Genomic DNA, 22988 nt, shown 5'->3' on the forward strand with positions numbered 1-22988 from the left:
GAGAGAAAAACTTATATATAAATATATATATATACATACACACCAAAAATAAGGTTAACTACTATGAAGGGATAGAATATGACTCTAAAAATGACAAATAAAAAACATTTTTTAAAAAAGGGATTGATAAGATGTTAGTTGAAAAAGGGAAAAAGAAAAATTCAAAAACAAAAGTTAAAAAAAAAACTAACTTTGAAAGACTAAAGAATCATGGTAAAAAAGCCATGAATTCTATGTGCAGTATTCCCCTAGCACTGGATTTCTGCCGTTCTCATTGATCGGTAAACTTGGTCTTGGCTGGCTGTTCTTGCTGATCTTCTGGGGTAGGGGCCTGTTGCCATGGTTCCCAAATGTCTTTGCCGGAGGCGGCATTGCCCCGCCCTTTCCTGGGCCAGTCTAAGTAATCTGCTTGGGTTTGCTCTCGGGAGCTTTTGTTCCCTGCAAGCTTTCCCTACAGCTTTGGAGGATGAGAGTGAAAATGATGGCCTCCCAATCTCTGCCCCAGAGGAGCTGAGAACTCAGGGCCCCCACTCCTCAGTGCACCCCCAGAGAAAAGCAGTCAATCACTCCCATCTCCCTGGTCTCCGGCCGCACTCCGTGCTCACCCAGCCTGTGACAGAGTGTTTCTTTTTTTTTTTTTTTTAAGATTTTATTTATTTATTTGACAGAGAGAGACACAGCAAGAGAGGAAACACAAGCAGGGGGAGTGGGAGAGGGAGAAGCAGGCTTCCTGCGGAGTAGGGAGCCCGATGCGGGGCTTGATCCCAGGACCATGGGATCATGACCTGAGCTGAAGGCAGACGCTTAACAACTGAGCCACCCAGGCGCCCCATGACCGAGTGTTTCTATCTCTGGCACACGACCCCAGCCGTGGAGTCTCCAAACCCAGCAGATCCCTGCGGTGCACTCCCGCACCGCTCCTCCCGGGGGAGGAAGGGGAGTCTCCCCGGATCTGCCACTTGTTGGGTCCCTGCTGGAGGAGCAGTGGCCTGACTGTGCCGCGGATCACGGTTTATGGCAACCCCAAGCTGTGAGCCCATTCCCCGGCTCCGTCTCTGCAGCCAGCTTCCCTGCTCTGATACCTGGGAGCTCTGCCACACTCAGGCACTCCTGGTCTTTCTGTGACCCCAAGGGTCCTGAGACCACACTGTCCCACGAGGATTCCACCCCCCCACTTAGCCACGTCCCTCAGCAGAGCTGACTTCTAAAAGTTCTGATTTTGTACTCCGCGGCTCTATCTCTTTGCAGAAGCAGCCGATGGAGGACCCCTCCCCTGCCGTCTATCCTCCCGAATATCGCCTCGGATTCACTTCTCGCATGTCCTACCTTCCAGAAAGTAGTCACTTTTCTGTTCAGAGAGTTGTTGCTATACTTTTCTTCGATCTCCTGTTGAGTTTGTAGGTGTTTAGAATGGTTTGATCCCTATCCAGCTGAATTCCTGGGACCAGACAAAATCCAGGTCTCCTACTCCTCCGCCATCTTGCTCCAACCCCTCACAAAAAGAATCTTAATATATCAGACTTTGAATGGTACAATTTAGTGGTGAAGCCTTGAAGATAACAGAGTTTTCAGACCATCACCCTAATTAATGAGTTAACTTGCCAAATAATTTCAACTCCAAAGCATTTATCAAAAGGATGGCTGATTTTGTCCAATTGTTTATTAAAATATTTATGGGGCACCTGGGTGGCACAGTTGGTTAAGCCTCAAACTCTTAGTTTGGGCTCAGGTCATGATCTCAGGGTGGCTAGATAAAGCCTAGAGTGGGGCTCTGCCCTCAGCTCGGAGTCTGCTTAAGAGTCTCTCTCCCTCTGACCCTCCCCCCACTCTCTCAAATAAATAAATTGTTAAAAAAAAATTTAAAATACTTTATATCAATAAAGCCATGTCACCTGCATACAAAATACTTGTTACATATAAATTCAACATTTGGTTAATGAGTGTTCACAGAATGATAATAGTAATATTAATAGTTACCATTTGCTATAGTTTTATAATGTGCCAGACAGGTTCTATTCTAAGTATTATGCAAGTATTAAATAATGTAATCTTCACAACCACTCTATAAAGTAGGTACCTTTTTTTTTTTTTTTTTTTAGAGAGAGAAGTCGGGGGGTAGGGACAGAAGGAGAGGGAGACAGAATCCCAAGCTGGCTCCACATCCAGCATGAGCCCCATGCAGGCCAGATACGCAGCTTGACCCCACAACCCTAGGATCACAGCCTGAGCCAAAACTAAGAGTCCCACACTTAACTGCCTGAGCCACTCAGGTGCCCCTAAAAAGTAGGTACTATATTTAACCTCAATTTAAAGACGAGGAAACTAAGGCAGAGAAGACGGGTTAAGCCTCTTGGCCAAGGTCACACAATTGTTAAGCAGCTGAGCCAGGATTTAAAACCAGCAGTCTAAATCCAGAGCATGTGTTAAGAACCAAGTCAAATCACAGTGGCAGGTGCTGAAGATATCATGATGAACAGGACAGATATGACCTACACCTTCACAGAGCTAATGGAGGAGAAATTATAGTTAACCATAATGAAGATGTGTTTGATGTGGGGACTCACAGTAGGGGAAAAATTTATTCTTAAAGAAAAAAAAAGGAGGTCTGAAAAAATAGGTAGGGGTTTGCCAGGAAAAGTGGCAAGTGTGAAAGAACCTTTCAGAAAGAGAAAACTGCAGTTGCAAAATCCTATGATTCTATGAACTTATAGTGAATAGTATAGGGTTATCTTTGTCAGTCTTGTATATATAAGATAGTGATCTCTATATTGACTGAATTCATACATTTATCACCTTATCTTTCACTTCCTACTTCTTCCAGATATAAAGTTTGATCCTGCAGATTTTTTAAATTATATAACAGTTTCTTGAAAATATTGTATGTTATGCAGCAACATAAATCATCCTGTAGCAAGTTTGGTTACTTCTGATATTAACATCAAGCTTTGTGCAGTGGCAGTATCGTAGCCAATGAGGTTTATCCGAGGCACGATTATTGCTAATTGAAAACTGATATTAACATCATTACTATCACAATGCTTAAATGATGACGCATCTACTGCTAAATGCCTGACATATTTAGCATCAGAAAATATGTAAGGTAAGTTTTCACTTAAAAATATAAAATATTTTATTAGCTAATATAGTTTCAAGACCCAGACTGCAAAGATATGCAATAATATTTTCAACCCTTGTTGAACAAAAAGAATAAGAATTATTCCCAAAAGCAAGTGACCTTCCACTTGGGAGAACATTTTATGCAACACAGTGCAAGCTGCACAGTTATAAAACTAGAGGTGTCATTTCTACAGTGCGAATTTTGAAAGTAAAGGGCATTTTAAAGACACACCCCCAGCCCCTTTGTCTGCCATAAGCTGGAGAGCTCAGCGGTGCAGAATCAATGACCTGCACTAATACCACAAATCATTGGTATGGGAAGAAAAATAGAAACTCAGAGACCTAAGGCTTTGGAGCTGTAAATAATGGCATTGATAAAGAAGAAAAAGAACAACAAAAAATGTAATGATTTGAAAGGTAATTATTTTTTCTTCCCAAAATGAGTATCTATATTTTAGGGTTTTTAGCTAATATATGAGTCAAAAAAATGAATCAATCTTGTGTCATGTCAGCATTTAGTAATGTCTACTAGCAAATGTTTTGCATTTCTTTTTAGAAATTCATTGTTTAAAAAAATGAAACAAGAAATTCATATTGTTTCTATGTCTTCCACCTGCAAAAACAGTAGATGTAATTTTATTTATAATATGAATCAAGTTCATTACACAATATCATTCCAAATAAGCATTTAGCTTTTCAAACTGGATGGAGTTCTACATTTTATTTGTTGCATTTCAACTTTTATAATAATGTTTTTGAAAGCAAAAGACTTTTTATACTTCCATTAATTCATTTTTTTATACTCATAAAACACTAATACATAGTGTCTACCATGGCCAGGTCTATCTTGCAAGAGACACTGATATTTTATGATTAGTGAAACATGTTTTATTTTTCAGTGTGTGAAGGGTGGAAGTCTTCTCTTCTGCCTTTCCTTCAGAACCCTCTGCTTCACTTTACATTATGCACCTAAGGGTTACTTTTGGTGACTGGTTAATGAATGATCCTAAGCAATACTAAAATCAAATTGGAAAAGAAATGTGAAGACACAGGCAACTTCAATTCCCAGCTAATTCTACAGCTTCAGTTTTGCCCAATGTAGCCATAACCATCAGCCTGGCTCCTCATTTGTTATGACCTCTGTTTATACTTGCCACAGTATAAATGAGCAAAACCATGGCTTAATGTTTGGTTCCTTATGAAGAAATTCTTTCCAGTAAGAAAATACTCATTATTATTAAACACTATTATCATAACAGAGATTTTTTTAAAGGATAAAATTGTAGCATCATGAGTAATGAGAGGAAACACAAAACACAAGCTTTCATGTAGCCAAGCTCAATTCAACCATTTACAATGTTAATGCATCAATTCTTCTAATAAAGAAAGTGGTCATCAGACGTATCACACAAAAAAAGTTGTGCTGATTGATCGACAGGTGATGTGATAGAGAAAAATCATAATGTTGAAGATTATAAAGTAACTTTTTTGAATGACAATTTATCAAATAAAAATTAATTAATTAACCAATTAAAAATCAATTACAAAGTTTAAGAACTACAAATTAGTCCAACCCTTATTCAGAGAAATCACTCATTTTGTCAAAGGGAAACATTCAAAGGAAGAAATTAAAATAATTTATTGAAAAGTCTCTTTTAACAATCTTTTATAATGACAGATATGGTTTTAGAAAAACTAAATATAAAAAGGACATGCTAAGTCATAGTTATGTGGTAGACTGAGCAACTATGAATATGATGAGTCCTGAGACTATGAAAAAAAATGAGGCAACAGTTTATGAAATACTTTCACTTTAAGTGAAATAATTAAAAATCACAATTTTATAGCCACTATAATTGCAACCATGAAAAAAAATAGAAATATCAAATAAATGTAAATCATTGGATTGATAGGAGTAATTTTATTCATTGTTAAATATTTATCAAATATTGATTTCATAGTCCGTTGGAAACCATAAAAATACAAGTTATACTCAGAGTTTTCAAATATTGAAGGAAATTTCCTGATTTAAGTTTTTGACTATTCTTATTACTTAATAGATGATCAACATAAAATATTTTTTGTTTAAATTCATTTTGCTCTAATTATATGTATACATGTATCCAAATGTATCTTTATAGATTAATATAAATTTTTATCCTTTCTTCACTGGAATATAAATTTGTAAGGTGAGATTCTTGTCTGTTTTCTTCACTGATCTATCAAAACATCTAGAATAATGTTTGGCACATAGTAAATTTCATTAAATATTTGTTTAATGAATTAATGGATCATTTTAAGTAATTTTAAACAGTACTGTCAGAATTCATATGTTCATATGTCCATGTGTGAATATGCTATTCTCAGAGTAAAAGTCAACTGCCCCTTCCTTTTTAATAAATGAGTTGTATTTTATTGTATTGTGTGAAAAAGGAAAAACATGTGGGTGCAATTGGATTATTTGACAACACAGATGTTAAATACTGTAGCAGTGAAGTTTTTTTGGCAAGTAGAAATTATAAACTATGTACCATATAAACAGAGTATTATCCATTGTGTTTCCAAATATTAAAGTATGTATATGACTGGTAACAAGTCTTAGGAAAGAAACCACCAAAAAATGACTGGAAACAGACAGGATTCTTTGTTCTTTGTAGAATTCCAAGAAAGGACAAATGAAGTGTAGTCCTAGACAGACTAACAAATGAGTACTTAATTTTGTCTCCCTGATTATTTTGAACTAGGATGCTTACATTCATATTAGTAGAATATATTGGTAAAAACAAAACAAAACAGAAATCAAACTAGACCGGTCAGTATTGATTACTCTACCAGAAATCCCATTGCCTACATTGGGTCATCTGTTCATAGGCGTTAAGGAATTCAGTCTGATAGATGCCAGATACATTGCAACCAAGTTTATCATAAGGCAATTTGTTTGCCACAATATATACAGATGCTTCTCTGGTCCACTAATTTTATACTGTCTTTCACACATATTTGCTTAATGTTACAAATATAATTGTAGGTTTTAATATTTTAGGTGTAACAGTTGAATTGTGTGCTCAAAAATATACGTTGAAGTCCTAACCTTAGAACTCTATTTCTTTAGAATCATTGCAGTTGTAGTTAGTTAAGATAAAGTCATATTGGAGTAGGGGGAGCCCTTAATCCAATATGACTGGTGTCCTTATAAGAAGGTGATATGAAGACATGAAGAAATAATTCCGGATGAAGATGGAGACAGAGATTGTAGTGATGCTGCCAGAATCCAAGGAATGTCTGAGGCCACCAGAAGCTCTAAGAAAGAAAGATGTTCACTAGAGGTTTCGAGGGGAACATGGCCCTGCTGATACCTTAATTTCAGACTTCTAGCCTCCAGACCTGTAAGTTTCTGTTAAGTCACCCAGTTTGTGTTACTTTGTTATGGCAGCTGTAAGAACCAAGTACAGCCCTAGGAAACTATAAATTGGCTAATGCCATATAAACAACACTGAGCTTAAAGACATGTGTTTCAATCCTGATACTACCATACTTTGTAGTAAGTGATCTTTGTGAGATACTAAACCTAAATGTCTTAATCTGTCAATGAAAAGGATATCTGCACAGTAATATTTGCATTTCTTCTTCCCTCTTTCCTCCATTGAGCTATTGTGTATTGAGAACACAATTTATAAGAGCTAAAGAACAAATCCAACCTTTCCTTGAGTTCCCATTATATTTATAAAATCGTACCATGTACTTGAGTGTTTTGTACTTGATACAAAAAAGAGTGTAAACTGATCTCAGAGAATTAAAATTCCCCTAAAGAAGGGTGAGGTTAAAATACTTAATGCTAACTGAATTTTCCTGGTCATGCTGGTTCAAAGAAAACCAGAGTTATCTCTTGAATGCAGTATGTGTGAAAAGCAAACATTCTACACACAGATAAAAGTAGCAGGCAGAAGCCAAATAGGGATACAAGAAAACATGAGGAATGTAGCACATGCATTCCATGGAAATGAAGAGTATTAATTGAACAGATAAGGCAAGCATTCCACAGAGGACTACAATCACTGCCCAGAGACTGGTGGTTCCCCACAAAGTTACGGACAGTAAGTTTTTTAAGTCAATAAATTAAGTGCTTGTCCTTTTGCACCCATTGCCTAGCGTTTCCTAACAAATATGACAACACGGGGGTCTTTCTGACAGCTCTTTACTGTTTTGGTCCAAGTGTACCAACAGCCTGTATTAATGTCTTGTATAACACAGAAGAGCAATATGAGGACAAACACAGAAAAAGTAGTCTTTGACAGCTTCAAGCCAGTGTCTGAAGATGAAAATTGAGGTAATTATGTTGACCTTTCTCTTGGAGGTTCTTGGGGGAAATGAGATCTTTGAAAATCTATATTAACCTATCTAAAGCACAAAAACAACAACAAAAAACTCTATTTCTTAATAATCTGAAAGTTTTACTTGTTTTTTTTTAAACTTTCTAGAACTATAACAATGATATAGCCAAATAAATGTAATCTTTAGAATTGCAATTTCTACCTTTATTCCTTTTCTACAATTTTAGTGTGTTTTTTTTTTTTTCCAAGCCCTGTTCCCGTGCATTCATTTTAATTAGCAGGGTTAATAGTATGATACAGGGGTGCCTGGGTGGCTTAGTTGGTTAAGCATCTGCCTTCAGCTCAGGACATGACCTCAGGGTCCTTCTCGGGTCAGGCTCCCTTCTCTGCCCCTCGCCCCTGTTTGTGCTCTTTCTCTCTCTCCCCCATCTCTCTCTCTCTCAAATGAATAAAAAAAATCCTTAAAAAAATAGTATGATACAAATTATAATTTAATTAAATCAATGGGTGTATGTGAGATTGTATGTGCTTGTCTATGTGTATGTAATACTTTCATATGATATTCTAGGAACTTTTCTGATCCTAATGAACATTAATTGTGGTTTTTACAGCATTGCAAAAAATATGGTAAATCTTAACTGTGCTAGCTACTTTCTGTAAAGAAAGGATATCTAAGTATTTGTGGAGACAGTGAACATTTTTAAACTCTCTCCATTTCAAATGAAACAATTCCTCTAATCTGTGTTTTCTGTGGAGATGTTTGCTTTTTATGGCACTGTCAAAATACCCCTCAAATTAAGCAAATTTGGGGGAATAGTCTAAAACATTTTGGAAAAAATTGAGACTTCACACCTAAATTTTGGATTGGAATAAGTGATCTATCTTCCTTCTCTGACTTCCTGCCTGAAGTATTTGTTTAGTCAATGGCCTATGGCTTTCCATTAATACAAAGCTTCTTCAAGAGACAAGGAAAAGCTAACAAATTATGTGGCAATTGTAATAACAAATAGTATTTGGGCCCCACTAAGCTTGTCTCTCAAAAATCTATACTCAGATAGGGTTTTCTAGGAATCAACACCCAACCTTACACACATGTCTCGAAGTGTTCCTGATCATTCCATCATACGTGATGAAATTTTCTCTTGAAATTGAAGCACATTAAATTCAGACATGTGAATTATGATCCATAATTTTTTTTAAAGATTTTAATTGTTTATTTGACAGAGAGACAGCAAGAGAGGGAACACAAGCAGGGGGAGTGGGAGAGGGAGAAGCAGGCTTCCCGCCGAGCAGGGAGCCCGATGCGGGATTTGATCCCAGGACCCTGAGATCATGACCTGAGCCGAAGGCAGTCACTTAACCAACTGAGCCACCCAGGTGCCCCAAATTATGATCCATAATTTATAGGTTCACATGCTCAACCACCATAATGCCTCAACACAGTGTTGTAAATATGAAATTCATCTGATGCCTATACTTTGAATCCAGTCATTTCTGGTAAAAATTTGGTTATACTTTAAAATCTTCACAAGTAACAACATCACACACATAAACACACATGCGCACACACGTACACACAGTGTCTTTGATGCAATCTACCTCTGTTCAGAGTTTTACTACAGACCTAAAAAATCTCTGATGTCACTAAAGGTCCCAACAGTAGAGTTTCATCTTAATTAAAATCATTTTAAGAAAAAAAAAAACACTTTGAAAGTCTTTACAGAATTAGAAAGAATTTTTGATTATCAATGATTATCTCCTGGAGAACTAAGATGCTGAGTAGAGACAAAGAAAGTGTGAAAGAAAAAAGAAAAAAAGGAACTAGAGTGAGGGAAAGAGAAATGTGGGGAAAAAAAGAGAATTCTGCCTTACATCATTTTGATATTTTTGCACTAAAAAGCAATTCTCATGATGCCATCAAATATCCATTCATCACTGCTATACTCACTGTCACATGTCTACTCCCTTCCAGTTCTGTCTGCTGAACTGCAGCTCTGAGGCTGATCTATATATGCTACCTTGAGTCAACTCAAATCAGGGCATCGGGAAAGATACTTGACAACACCATTTTCTTTAGAGTACAAGAGGGAACTAAGCACTTCCTCTAGAAATATATATAGGAATTTGCTGAAGTTCCTTTATGCTGCTGATCACATCACTACTAATACCTGATTATCTCCTTTTGGAGGTCTGGCAAAGACTTACCTCACAGATAGAGCTGCTAAATGCAACGCCTTCTTATATGCATAGATTTTTCGAGATGCCATTGTGGATCTAGCTGCCTCCTTAGTCTTTTGTATACTTTCACTTGTTTTCTCTGTGGGGCCTTCAAGTTTTGCACTTTGTCTAAAGCCATGAGGACTGGTGATGCTATTTTTTTTTTTCCTGTTTATGTAGTGCTTACACACAGAGGGCTGTTAGTAAAACTCTTCTGCTCTCTGCAGGATGCAGCTCCCCTCTGCAATTTTGTTTTTTTATCACTGTCCTTGAGAAATAACATTAGCTGTCACCCCTCACATGAAAGAGGTGGGGAAAGAAAATCTCCCTCACTTTCCTTTCAGGGTTTCCCAGATCATGTTTATGTATTTTCTTTTCTCCTTAGATCTTTTGTTGAGGTCTTGCCCTCCTCACTGTTTTCATTTTTATCCATTTTGTTTCCAGTTTCTCTTTTCCATCAGAGATCTTTATTTCATAAGTTCGTTTCGTTCATCTTTCCTCACATCTCGACGTGGAAGTTTCCAATTGCAGACACATCATTTTGTCCCTCGACTCTGCAGGCTTCCCCCTGATGGTAAAATTTTGACAATTTCCAAGTGTTGCTAAACCAATGTACGTGCTACACACATTCTGTACCCGGGATCCTTGTCTCTTATGATTGTGTCTTATAATTTATGAGGCCATAACATGTGACGCTTTTAGAGGCTCGAATGTTAGACATGGCTTTTTCTTCTAGGCAGGGGAATGATAACTAATTCTTAGTGAACTAAAGTTTGGAGATAAGGAGGGGGTTTATTTCACATGAATAACATAAGCCAAAAAGAAAATAGAGAACAAACATAACATCTCACTCTCAAGAAACATTTAATTTTAACAGCGTGTAGAAACAAAAGGCTCAAGTCCACCCAAAAGCCTGATGTCTGTTGCCAAGCAACGTAATGGGCCATAGTTTTCATATATGTATATATATACACATACACACATATATATCCACATATACACACATATATGGATATATATTCTTTTCAGGCTCAGAGATAGAAGACAGAGAAATTGCATAAAGAGAAGTAAACTAATACAGAGGGAGATAGGGTAATAATGGAAAATTTAAGGCCTATAAACCACTTACAGCTCTTTAACTTTCTTTCATAGTTTTTGTTCAACTTCTCTATTAAATATGTTTCGTCCAAAATCATAGAGATAATCTGCACACTAACATGAACACTTCTAACCATTACTAGCAAAAATTCTTTACAAGATGTTTTTTTAGCAAATGAAATAGTAAAGTTATGAAGTTAAACCTAGGTTCTAATATGTTAAAGTAGTTTCCATGTAAATAGCATTTATTTCTTGTGAGTGCTAAGTACATCTTGTAGGAATGTGGTGGACCAAGTTTTAGACTTGTGCATCTGGATAACATATATCTAGATGACCAAGAACACACCTTCTTGTTAATTGTGGATTATTTAGATTGATAACTTTATATATGAAATGTTTTCTGTATTTAAATAAAAAGTCATTTCATGTATTTATTTTTCTCTGTAGTTAATGGTTCTCTACTCTGAGCTACCCTGTCTAATAATAAATAGTACGTTATGTACTTTTTCATTGTTTTAAGATGTATATTGTTTTCACATTTTAAAATTTCTGAAATTAGGATATATTTGTACTACTACCATGTAGGCCAATATATTTAATGTTTATATTGTTTTTTATATATTTATAAACAATGTGATTTTAAAAGTCTCTATTAAATGCAAAAATATCTGCAATAGGAGTGCCTGGGTGACTCAGTCTGTTAAGCGGCTGCCTTCGGTCAGCTCATGATCCCAGGGTCCTGGGATCCAGCCCCACATCGGGCTCTCTGTTCAGCGGGGAGCCTGCTTCTCCCTCTCCCTCTGCCTGCCGCTCCCCCTGCTTGTGCTCTCTCTCTCTGTGTCAAATAAATAAAATCTTTAAAAAATAAAGCATCAATAAGTACGGAAGGAAAAATTAAGTGAAATGAAAGCATTGCATAAAGTTTAATTGAAAGTATATTTTTAAATTTCTTAGGGGTAGATAAAATAATAGTATATCTTACCTTCGATGATGTCCTAGATTAAATGAAAAGTGAGTTTCTGGCTTATATAGCACAAAATCTTTGTCCTAACAGTTAATAGTTTGAGAACATTCAATTTCTTGGAATTTATTTTTGAAACATACATTATTTGTTTTTGCCTAATGTGCACTTTTAAAAATCTATTACTTCTATAATACATATCTATTTGAAAATATTCCATTCATGATTACCGTGTAAGTTGTGATTTTCATTTTTTATGACATTAAAAAAATACTTCCTCACACAGGAAAGAGCCATTTTAGTAGTTAAATGAATATTTATAATAGCAGAAATAGATTAGAGACTTTCTCTGATCTTGAAGTTCATATAAGGCTGTAAATCAAGTGACTGGCTATTTGGTGTGGTATTTTAAAAGAATTGCTTTATAGCACAAAGAGTTATCACATGGGCTAATTTGCCTCTTTTTTTTTTTTCTTTTTGTGGTAGGTAGATTATGCTTTAAGATCAGTTTGAAATTCTTTAATTAATATATTTGACCAACAATTGTATTTCCTATTTTGGATTTTAAGAAATACATTATCAAGCGTTGGATACTTAACCGACTGAGCCACCCAACAAGTATGTTTTTAAGTCCTTTATGTCACAGCCATCTTTTCAATGGGAAAAAAATAGGAAAAAATACTCATATCTATAAAGTTAATTTTCTTTATTTCTTTCAGTATCTAAATTTTGATTTCTCTTGAATTTTCTAATTGATAAAAACGATAAAAATATTTTTATATAAGATTAGACATTTCCGAAATGAGATCCACCCAGCTCACATTTTCATGTCTTTTGTAACAGCCAATTTTGAAGAAGAATAATTAAAGTTACCATATGAACTTCATTCATACCAGAAAGGAATTGGCCATAGCTCACCTTGGACAGATGGCTAATGAATGCCTTTACTTCAGGACTCCATGGTTGCTCTCATTCAAAGTGATGGCCACTTCCTATTTTTATATATGATTATCAGCTACCATGGGACAGTGACAGTTAGAAGCAGCAGGACCTCCAGGTGTTTTTCTGTAATTAAGCAATTGTGGAGTATTTATATTAGCAATGGATGGAGGTGTCTTTTTATCCAATAGTAAATACACTTAGGACATATTATTTCTAAATAAATAAGCATAATATCCAAAGAAAATAAAAGGAGAATTTGAAAGAAAAAAAATTCAATTTTAAGCAGGCTTCAAAAGAAGCAGTGGGAGAATTTTCTGTGAAACACCATGAAATCTGTAAAGCTGTGGAAATAGACCCAGAGAAGGCTGTAGGCCCTGAGGGATGGCAGCCAGAACCCTCGGCCAGGGAATAGCTGACATGTGGACTCTCCAGGGAAAGGGCCACAGTTTATTTTTCACTTTCGTTCAGTTTTAAGTACCTCTGACCCATAAGAGACATAAAAACATAAAACTAAAAATGTTTTGTTTTTCTATTTCTTGGAAACCAAGCATATTGAGTGGGATTGTTGGGCTCCATGTGACTGGAATTTTTTGGTTATAGAAAATCCACTCCTAGCCTCTGCGCCTGGAAGGAGTGACCAACCATAAAAACGGACACCAAAAATAAATTTGGCTTGTGACAAATCTAATATATATTTGCAATATTTCAATGTAGAGCCTAATGAGATCAAATGAAAAGTCTGAAATATCCCCTCAAGTGAATCCAAACCCTAATCAAAACTGGTATCTTTGCTTCATGTTCAAGTTTAATTGGTGGCATTTAAGGGTACCAGGACTGACTAATAAGTATCTACATGTAGACAACCATATCTCAGAGGGTCGATATCATTATAATTTTTTTTCAGAACCTTTTAGACAAATAATTTCAAAATATAAAATTGTGGTGGGGAGGAGGCCTCCTATATCGGGCATTGTCAAATATCTTAATGTATTTAATCAACCCAGCTACTCGAGACAAGTAGCATACCGATCTTAAAGATGAAGAAACAGAACAAGTGAAGTTAAATAAATATTTCTCATTCCCATAGCCAGGGATTTTAGTTTGCTGAGTGAACAAATAAGGAAAAGTGTTACTGACTCTAGGTTAGCTCCCGGATGGAAGAAGGTGATAATGTGTTCATTTTTGTGTTAGATGTCCCACCTTTTCAACTTGCAGCAAATATTGAAAAATAATTCTTGCTAACGCAGTTATATGGAAAATGTGTAAATATATTCCTTACTCCACTCCCTCCCTTTAATAAACTGTCTGAGCTTTCTCTCCTACCCATATCACTTGTGTATGTGACTGTGTTGGCAATCATTATAAATATGATTTCAATGTCATAATTTAGATAATTTCCCCTATTCCATTCACATTTTTGTTTCTTAAACTCTAAGTTATCCTAGAAAGCTTATACTTTTAAAGAAAATGAAAACAATTTTAAAATATTTATTCTTGTGTTTAGTAAAGTTTAATCCCTTTTTAATAGAACTGACTGAAGAGGATTAAACATGTCAGAAATGAAACGAATATTAAACACTTAGGAAAAAATAAATAGCTTTGTCACTTGAGACCAAAAATACAGGGTTGATACATTAAAAATGGCAAAAAAAATAGAGTAATATTTCATATATTCTTTCTAATTCAACTTCAGATGTAAGCAATAAGTTTAAAATCTGACTTGAGAAAAACAAAGTTTCGGATAAATTAAGGAATGATGTTCTGAATGTTTGTGAGAAAAAAATGGCAACTATCTAGAGTAATTTAACTCCGTTATCAGAAAAAGTCACACGTCAAACTCTATCTGTGGCTGAATTTACTGGTTGACTGAACTTATTACCCAAATTTGACAAAATAATATAGTTCCCTTTTATGGGTAGTTATTTCTTTGGTAAATTATGAATGTCACAAGATATAACTACTACTAGTACTATTGCTACTATTACTAACAGGCTTAGAATTTTACCTTTGTGACAGACTTTGTAAAGAAGTTTATCTAGATTAGCTTTTTAAATCTTTATACTAAATGCATTTAACAGTTACAACTATTATGCTTCCTTTAAACATGAGAAACTGAAGCCAGCAGAAGTTTGGATTCAAGCTTATGCAGGCTTCCCTGATGTCAGAGCCCCTGCCCAACTAATACAGTATATTAATCCTTTCCTATCATATTACAAACTGAATTGTTCATGTAATATTGGAAATAAAGTAATAGTTGTCTCTTCTTTTAGAAGTGACGCACAGTGTGCACCTCATGAGCTTTCCTGTCAGAAAGACCCATATGTAATCCACAGGTCTGTCATTTACTATCTGTGATTCTAGCAAGAAATTAAGTTTCCTGAGCCTCATCAGTAACACGAAGCAAAAATCACCCACTATAAATCTTGGCACAAGGGAGAAGCTGCAAAAACATTTATTGAATAAATTGTTAAAGTCTCTTATATTCCCTTAGGGAGGCAAGAATAAAGTCAATCAACTCTGTACCTACTATCTCTATAATCATACCAGTTTTTACAGGCATTAAATAACAATGGATGTTACGAATTAACATTTCGTATTTAAATGAATTATTTACCATTACTCTTTGAGATAGGTGTTATTACTAACTAAGGATTGGAGAAGAACTGTGGTCTTTCCCAACTGTTGTGTCAGAGACAAATAGTCTGTGACTCTACTCAGGTCGCAAACACCCTCTTCTGGCCCCACCAGGCCAACAAGGCCATAAAAGAGCATCATTCCCAAGGTCGAGAGGAGTGAGATGGCCATCATTGTTTCATATGCTTTTCCTTCTCTTCAAGAAAGTGAAAAGAACTTTCTAGAAGCAGTTTTTTTTTTTTTTACTTTCAACTCTCTCATTTGTAACTCAACATAAAAACTCTTTTCTATTCCCTCATCTTCACTAAAATTACTATTGTCAAAGGGAATCTCATGGATTCTAAAATCGTTGGATGCTTCTCACTTCTTACATTTCTTTTATGCTCTTGACATTTGACTCTCTTGATCACTCTTACTTTCTGAACCCTCTCTTCTCCTTCCTGAATATCATATTCTGCTGTTCTTTCTCTAGAATTCTTGCTATCTTAACTTCTTTCATAGACTCTTGGCAGTTTGTCCTTATAAAGCTAGAGTTCTGCTCTTGAGCTTTTTTTTTTTTTTTTTTTTTGGTATCACTACAAATTTTCCCTAGATAATATCATCCATTTCAAATGCTTCACCATTTATAGTCTGAATCCTTTAATATCGATTTCTCTGTCCTAGATTAGTCTTCTCTTCAGAGACATATTTGACCACTACTGATTATTTATTCTTCATTATTCTACAGACGTTTCCAACTCAGTAAGTTTAAATCCAAAAGAAGTGTTTTCTCTCCCTTCCTTTAACGCCAGTATAGCTTCTTTCTTGATATTCTAATCTCAGTGAACACCTGGTTGTCAACCCTGTGGATCAAACTGAAAACCCATGAAGCATTTTGAATCTCTCCTTCAGAATCTACACCAAATCAACACAAATATTCCATTTATTCTACATCCTTGCTAACTCTTGAGTCCAACTATTACTTTCTGATTCCTTTATAACCTTAATTCAAGCCCCATCTTTCTTAGCATGAAAAACTCTTCAGGCAGCTCTCCTTCCTGGCCCCAGCCTCGTTCCCTTCAACCCATTCTCTTCTTTGTAGCCACAATAATGTTCTAAAAGACAAATTTGACATCATTAAAATTTTGAATAAGCGAAATGGCTCACATACCATTTAAAATAAATTCTGAACCCTTTGGAATGCTAATTGTTGTTGTTGTGTTTCATTTTAATTTTAACTTTTTTTTTTTAATGGTCTCATTCTTGTCTCCCACCTTAACTGGGATTTTTGCCACTCATTAACACATTTTCTATTACCCTGTCATGTCACCCAGAATGACTTGTGGTTCGACAAATTATCCATGCTCACCAAATGTAAGTCTTCCTTCAGAGTCTAGGCTGCTTTTTTTTAGCCAGCAATGCTTGCTCCTTACCTCCCTCCTTCACAGACTGAGCTTATTTGAACTTTAGAGCTCAACAGGGTCACTTTGTTGTGTCTTCCCTGAGGACTTTCCTGACTCTTCTCTTCATAACCAGGAGTGCTGCTCTGCTGTGCACTGAGCCTCTTCCTCTCTAGCACTCATCACATGACATTGGAATCATCTGTGTATGGTTTTGCCTCTGTCCTGAAAGCTCATGAATAAGACATCTATGCTGTGTTTCTTTGTATCTCCAGCATCGAGCAGAGTGTCTGGCATAGAGCTGAGCTTAACAAGTATCTGTGTAGTGAAGGAAAGAATGAATGTGCTAGAGAAATTATCCATTGACCTATGAATAAGTACAACCTGTGCAAAGATACTGAAATGGCACTGGTTAAGGGATTGGCCAGATTGAATCACAAAGTTAGAATGGTTTTTTGAAAGAAGCATATACCATGTCACAGAGAAGAAGGAAGAAGAGCAGATGCCAGGAAAGAGTAAATGGCTGGAATGAAGACAGAGGTAGGAAAGAGAGGCACTGGCTCAGCTGTAGTCACCAAGATGCTTACTATTACAAAGATAACTAAAGATATGAAAAGATATTTATTACTGATCAATTCCTATCAAAATAATCCCTTTCATTATGCTCTCCAATATACACATTCAGCTTTGTAAAAGAGACTCTCAGAAACCATTAAGCCTTGAATCTTTTAAAGATCTTTTAAAGATCTCTCACCACACATTCTTTCAGTGAAAGCTATTAGTGAACAATATTTCCTAAAGATGACGTGTCGAACATTATACCCTAACCAATGAGATGAATAATTTGGATATTTAAAACAGAGCACATTATTTTTATACAATGATTGTGTTACTTTTGTCTCATACCCAGCTTATAGACTTTAAAATCCAAAGAGGAAAAACACAAAACCTATCCTATAGGTTCATTATTAGAAGGTAGATCAAGCAGTCCTTATGAATGAATGCATCTTCTGTTACCATAAACAGGGTCTTATCGTCACTTTGTAATCCTAGAAATGCTTCCCAAGTTGATGTGAGAGATACTCAACTAAAAGTTGTGAAAACTGCTTTTCCTCAATGTTTCCTTTCTATTTGATTATTTTAGGGAAAAGAAAGTCCATGTAATGCCCCTTTCTCTTAATTTCTTTGGCTGACCTCCAAAGTGTGGCTGTCAGCTAGTGTTAGCTAAATAAGTATGAGCCATGGCCCATGGCCCACTTACTGTCAGTCACTTGGATGAGAATATGCCCCCTGTATTAGCATTGCTGAATGTAAGGAGTAAGGACCATCAATATAATTCTCTTCAGTCTGATGCCCAAAGACTGAGTAAGGACATCAGGAACTGTTACAAAAACAGGCACAGAAAAGTTCATGGATTTACCTTCTAAGTTTAAGAATTATTTTATTCAAATATAATTAAATTTCACCATATCAAGGAAGTCTTTGATGATTAACTTCATCTGCCATCTCTTACTTGGAAGCTTCAACCAGCATTTACTCATATTTAATATTATAATTGTCATTGTCATATGTCTCTCTGTAAATGTAGTCTCCAGTCGTGTGTGTGTTTGTGAGTGTATGTATCTATGTTCGATCTCTTGATGTAGACTGTCAGCTCATTAGGGATGAGATTTCTGTCTCATATTTTGTATCCTTTCTTAGATCTTTGTAGAGTACCTTATCTACATCAGTTTTCCGAATGTATGCTAAATAAAAATGGAAAGGTAATCTTGCTTGTGATTCTCAGATACACTCAGTTCTATAAATTATCATAACATTGTTTTCTTCCAATTGTCAAAACAAAAAGAGCCTACGGAAGACAATATCACACAAAATTTTCCAACCTATATAGATTATTTCTCTGAAATACTCTGAGTATATCATCTTTATTTGTAGCTATAAAAACATGGTATAAGTATAGATATATTTTTTAGCAAAAACAAGATAATATCTACATTTAGTTTTATAAAATTATTTTTGTCATTTATTATTTTTTTAAAGATTTTATTTATTTATTTGACAGAGAGAGACAGAGCGAGAGAGGGAACACAAGCAGGGTTAGTGGGAGAGGGAGAAGCAGGCTTCCGGTGGAGCAGGGAACCCGATGCGGGGCTCGATCCCAGGACCCTGGGACAATGACCTGAGCCGAAGGCAGACACTTAGCAACTGAGCCACCCAGGCGCCCCTATTTTTGTCATTTAATATTATAATATTTTATTAAAATTGTATCTTTGATTTTAAAATTGAGATTAAATGTTTATTTTATAAGAGTTTATGCCTGTCTAGATTTTCCCCATGAAAAGAAATAGCACATAGTACTGTGTCACAAACGAAGAAATTCATATTAGCAAAATTTCAAAACCACAAGAAACTAATAATTTTATTTAAAAATCTGTCAATCCCTGGGAGAAAAGACTGAAAATTTCATATAAGATATCTTGCAATGTGAAGCAGTTACATCTGCCTAGACTTCTTAAAAAATAACATAATAAACAGGAAAAAGAATTCAATATTTTTAAGATATAAAGACACAGCAGTGTCTTAAAAATAATGATTTTAACTGCAAACTTACTTCTTAATATGGGGTAATCATATAATCCAGAATGGCTGTGGCAATATTGGTCAAGGCTTCTTAACATTTGTTCAAGATTTTTCATTTTTCACTCCAGTATTGTTTTTGTTGTTATGTTAATTGTTGCATTACAATAGGTCAGGATGAGTTTAGTAGGTCTCCACTTATACTAAATCTCATCTAGTAATGTGTAAGACACATACACAGTGAACAGAGGCTTCGTTTTAATTTTTTTTTTTTTTTTTTACCCTCTTCTGTTGCAATATGGTCATACCAGGTGCTTGCTGATAAAATAAAGTGCATCCGTTCAAGAGTGGCTAGGGAGATGTTACTCCTTCTGGTCTCTAGTGGAAGTGGGAGGAATGTGTGATGCTGCTAACCCAGCTGCCATTGATGAATCAGCCAATTGTGCCTTGGCTGGTGCGCCTGCCAAGAGAGCCCAAAGCTGCCAGGCTGCCAGTGAACCAGGTCAGAGGGAAAGTGGAAAATGATAGGTTAAAGCATAAGTGATGTGTATGGGGAAAAAATAGAGGCTGAGAAGTTCTGTCTTAACTCTTACAAAGAACAGTTTCTTGTCACATACATATAATTAAAATCTGCATTTATTTATTTTATTATTGATTATAATTTTATCACTTCACAATAAACCATCTGGGATTTTGAATCTCCATTTCAAAGAAATGTGATAATGCACAAAATGATTGTTTCATCAAATTTGGAAAATGTTTGGCCACTAGTCCTTCAAACATTTTTCTGTCAGCCCTCTCCCCTGGAGGGATTCCAATTACATGCATATTAGGCTACTTTCAATTGTATAGTATCACTGATATGTGGATTTTGAAAGCGTGAACTCATAGAACCAGAGACTAGAATGATGGTTACCAGACGCTGGGGAGTAAGGGAATGGGAAGATGCTGGTCAAGAAAACAAATTCCCAATTATATGATGAATATGTTCTGGGGATCTCATGTACACTATGGTGATTATAGTTAATACTGTATCATATACTAGAAAGTTGCTGAAAGAGTAGATCTTAAATGTTCCTACTGTGAAAAAGAAATGTTAATTATGCGACATGATAGAGGTGTTAGCTAAAGCTATTGCAATAATCATTTTGCAAAATATGTGTATCAAATCAATACCATGGTACATCTTAAAACTTACACAATGTTGTATTTCAATTATATCTCAATAAAGCTGGGAAAAAATAAAGAAACACTCAGAAATGGTAATTTTTTAAAAAATGAGTGTTTTGATTTTCAAATTGTGTAATTGTACTTTGGAAATCCCAACTTTTAAGAAAAAAATTGTGATGACGATCCTATGTTTAATTGGATGAATTTACACGCAAAATTGGAATAGAATGAAGTGAAAGGGAATACAATTTTACAACATCTGAATTTGGTGAAGCATTCAGGCAAATCACAAAATAGAGACAATTCATTTGATGAGTTTTGTCATGGAAAAATATTTGTCAAAGGAAAGCATTTTGAATGAAGTAAAAAAGACAGTACATGTGAAAACATTTGGGTTGAAGTAGTCACACGTTTCTGCAGAGAAATAAAGAGAATTAAGATGTCCTCTATTTAGCAGGTTATGAAGTACCTCAGTATCTAGATACTTCTTAACTAAAATATCTATAGATATTTATCATTTAAAAATATTATTGTCCACAGAGAAAAGTCCAATGGAGCTGTCAAGAATTTTAAATTATTATTAATAAAAGGCAACTTTGAAAAAGATTGAAGATTTTATATGGGAAAGACTCTATTGGAAAAATGCTTTTTTTTTTTTTTCAAAATGTATCAATGACATATGAGAGACAGATACAGTTAGACTATGTGGAATATTTGCTAAAATTATTTTGTTTATTTTAATTACTAATTTCATCTAGTCAGCATAACTTTAAAAATCGCTTTATTGTACATGGATATATTCAGAAATAACTTTAGTTTTGAAAATAGTTTTTGATTTATAATTATTTTACAGGATTTTCATTAAGCAAATATTTCAAAATTATAAAATTTAAATTATTTTCAACATTCTTTGTCACTCATATAATGGCATGTTTGAATAATAAATTACATGGTCATTCTCACCCTCAGATACACATTTGAAGCTTCAGGTGGTTCTACTTTCCCCAGTGCATACTCTTTGCTGCCTTTCTGCTTCCATCTGGGCTACTACTACTCCCACCCAAGAAACAACCCAGGGTTAAAAGGCCAGAGACACCACAGTTAAAAGGTGGAATTTTTTAGTTTCCTCTTTGTATAAACCCAAAGTTACCCTGTATTCTATGTACAATCAATTTCTACAAATTCTATCCACTGATTAAGGATCCCATTATTAAAACTAGTACCCTCCCTCCAGAATGTGGAAGTGTGTGCTGTTTGGATATATAGGAGACTTTCCTTATAGATTCTTTAATGTTATGTCCCTTTAGAAATAGACTATTTAGGAAGAATAAATTCTATCTTTATCTATCATCTATCCATCTATCTATCTATCATCATCTATCTATCATCTATCTATCTATCATCTATCTATCTATCTATCATCTATCTATCATCTATCTATTTTTATCGCCCTTCTCCTGGACCATTTGAGAGTAATTAAATGGAAAATGGTTCCCCTTTACCCCAAATACTTTAGTGCATATATATATATATATATATATTAGGTTTCTATTTAAATTCCAGTTAACATATAGTGTAAATAGTTTCAGTAGTAGAATTTTGGCCTCCTTAATACCCATCACTCCAAGTGGCCTCCTTAATACCCATCACTCAGGGGCGCCTGGGTGGCTCAGATGGTTAAGCGTTTGCCTTCGGCTCAGGTCATGATCTCCAGGTCCTGGGATCGAGCCCCATGTTGGGCTCCCAGCTCAGCAGGGAGTCTGCTTCTCCCTCTTCCTCTGCCTCTCCCCTTACTTGTGCTCTCTCTGTCTCTCTCTCTCAGATGAATAAATAAAATCTTAAAAAAAATACCCATCACTCATTTAACCCATGCCCCTGCCCACTTCCCTTACAGCAACCCTCAGCTTGTTCTCTATAATTAAGAGTCTGTTTTGGGGCGCCTGGGTGGCTCAGTCGTTGGGCGTCTGCCTTCGGCTCAGGTCGTGATCCCAGGGTCCTGGGATCGAGCCCCGCATCTGGCTCCCTGCTCAGCGGGAAGCCTGCTTCTCCCTCTCCCACTCCCCCTGCTTGTGTTCTCTCTCTCGCTGTCTCTCTCTGTCAGATAGATAAATAAAATCTTTAAAAAAAAAAAAAAGAGTCTGTTTTATGGTTTGCTTGTTTCTTTTTTCCCCCCCATGTTCATCTGTTTCGTTTCTTAAATTTCACATATGAGTGAAATCCTATGGTGTTTGTCTTTCTCTAACTGATTCATTTTGCTTAGCATAATACACTCTAGCTCTGTCCACGTCATTGCAAATGGCAAGATTTTGTTATTTTAATGGCTAAGTAATATTCCATTGTATACATATACCATCTCTTCTTTATTCATTCATCAGTCAATGGACATTTGGGCTCTTTCCACAATTTAGATATTGCTGATAATGCTGCTATAAACATCAGGGTGCATGTGCCCCTTCGAATCAGTATTTTTGTATCCTTTGGGTAAATACCAAGTAGTGCAATTGCTGGATCGTAGGGTAGTTCTATTTTTAATTTTTTGAGGAACTTCCATACTGTTCTCCA

At 35.6% G+C, this 22988-nt stretch overlaps 1 pseudogene; it reads left to right on the plus strand.

Moving 5' to 3' along the window:
* Positions 1-2941: 2941 nt before the first annotated feature.
* Positions 2942-3114, plus strand: LOC118549568 (U4 spliceosomal RNA; annotated as a pseudogene).
* Positions 3115-22988: the final 19874 nt, after the last annotated feature.

The sequence above is a fragment of the Halichoerus grypus genome, chromosome 9, assembly GCF_964656455.1.
Source record: "Halichoerus grypus chromosome 9, mHalGry1.hap1.1, whole genome shotgun sequence".
NCBI lineage: Eukaryota > Metazoa > Chordata > Mammalia > Carnivora > Phocidae > Halichoerus > Halichoerus grypus.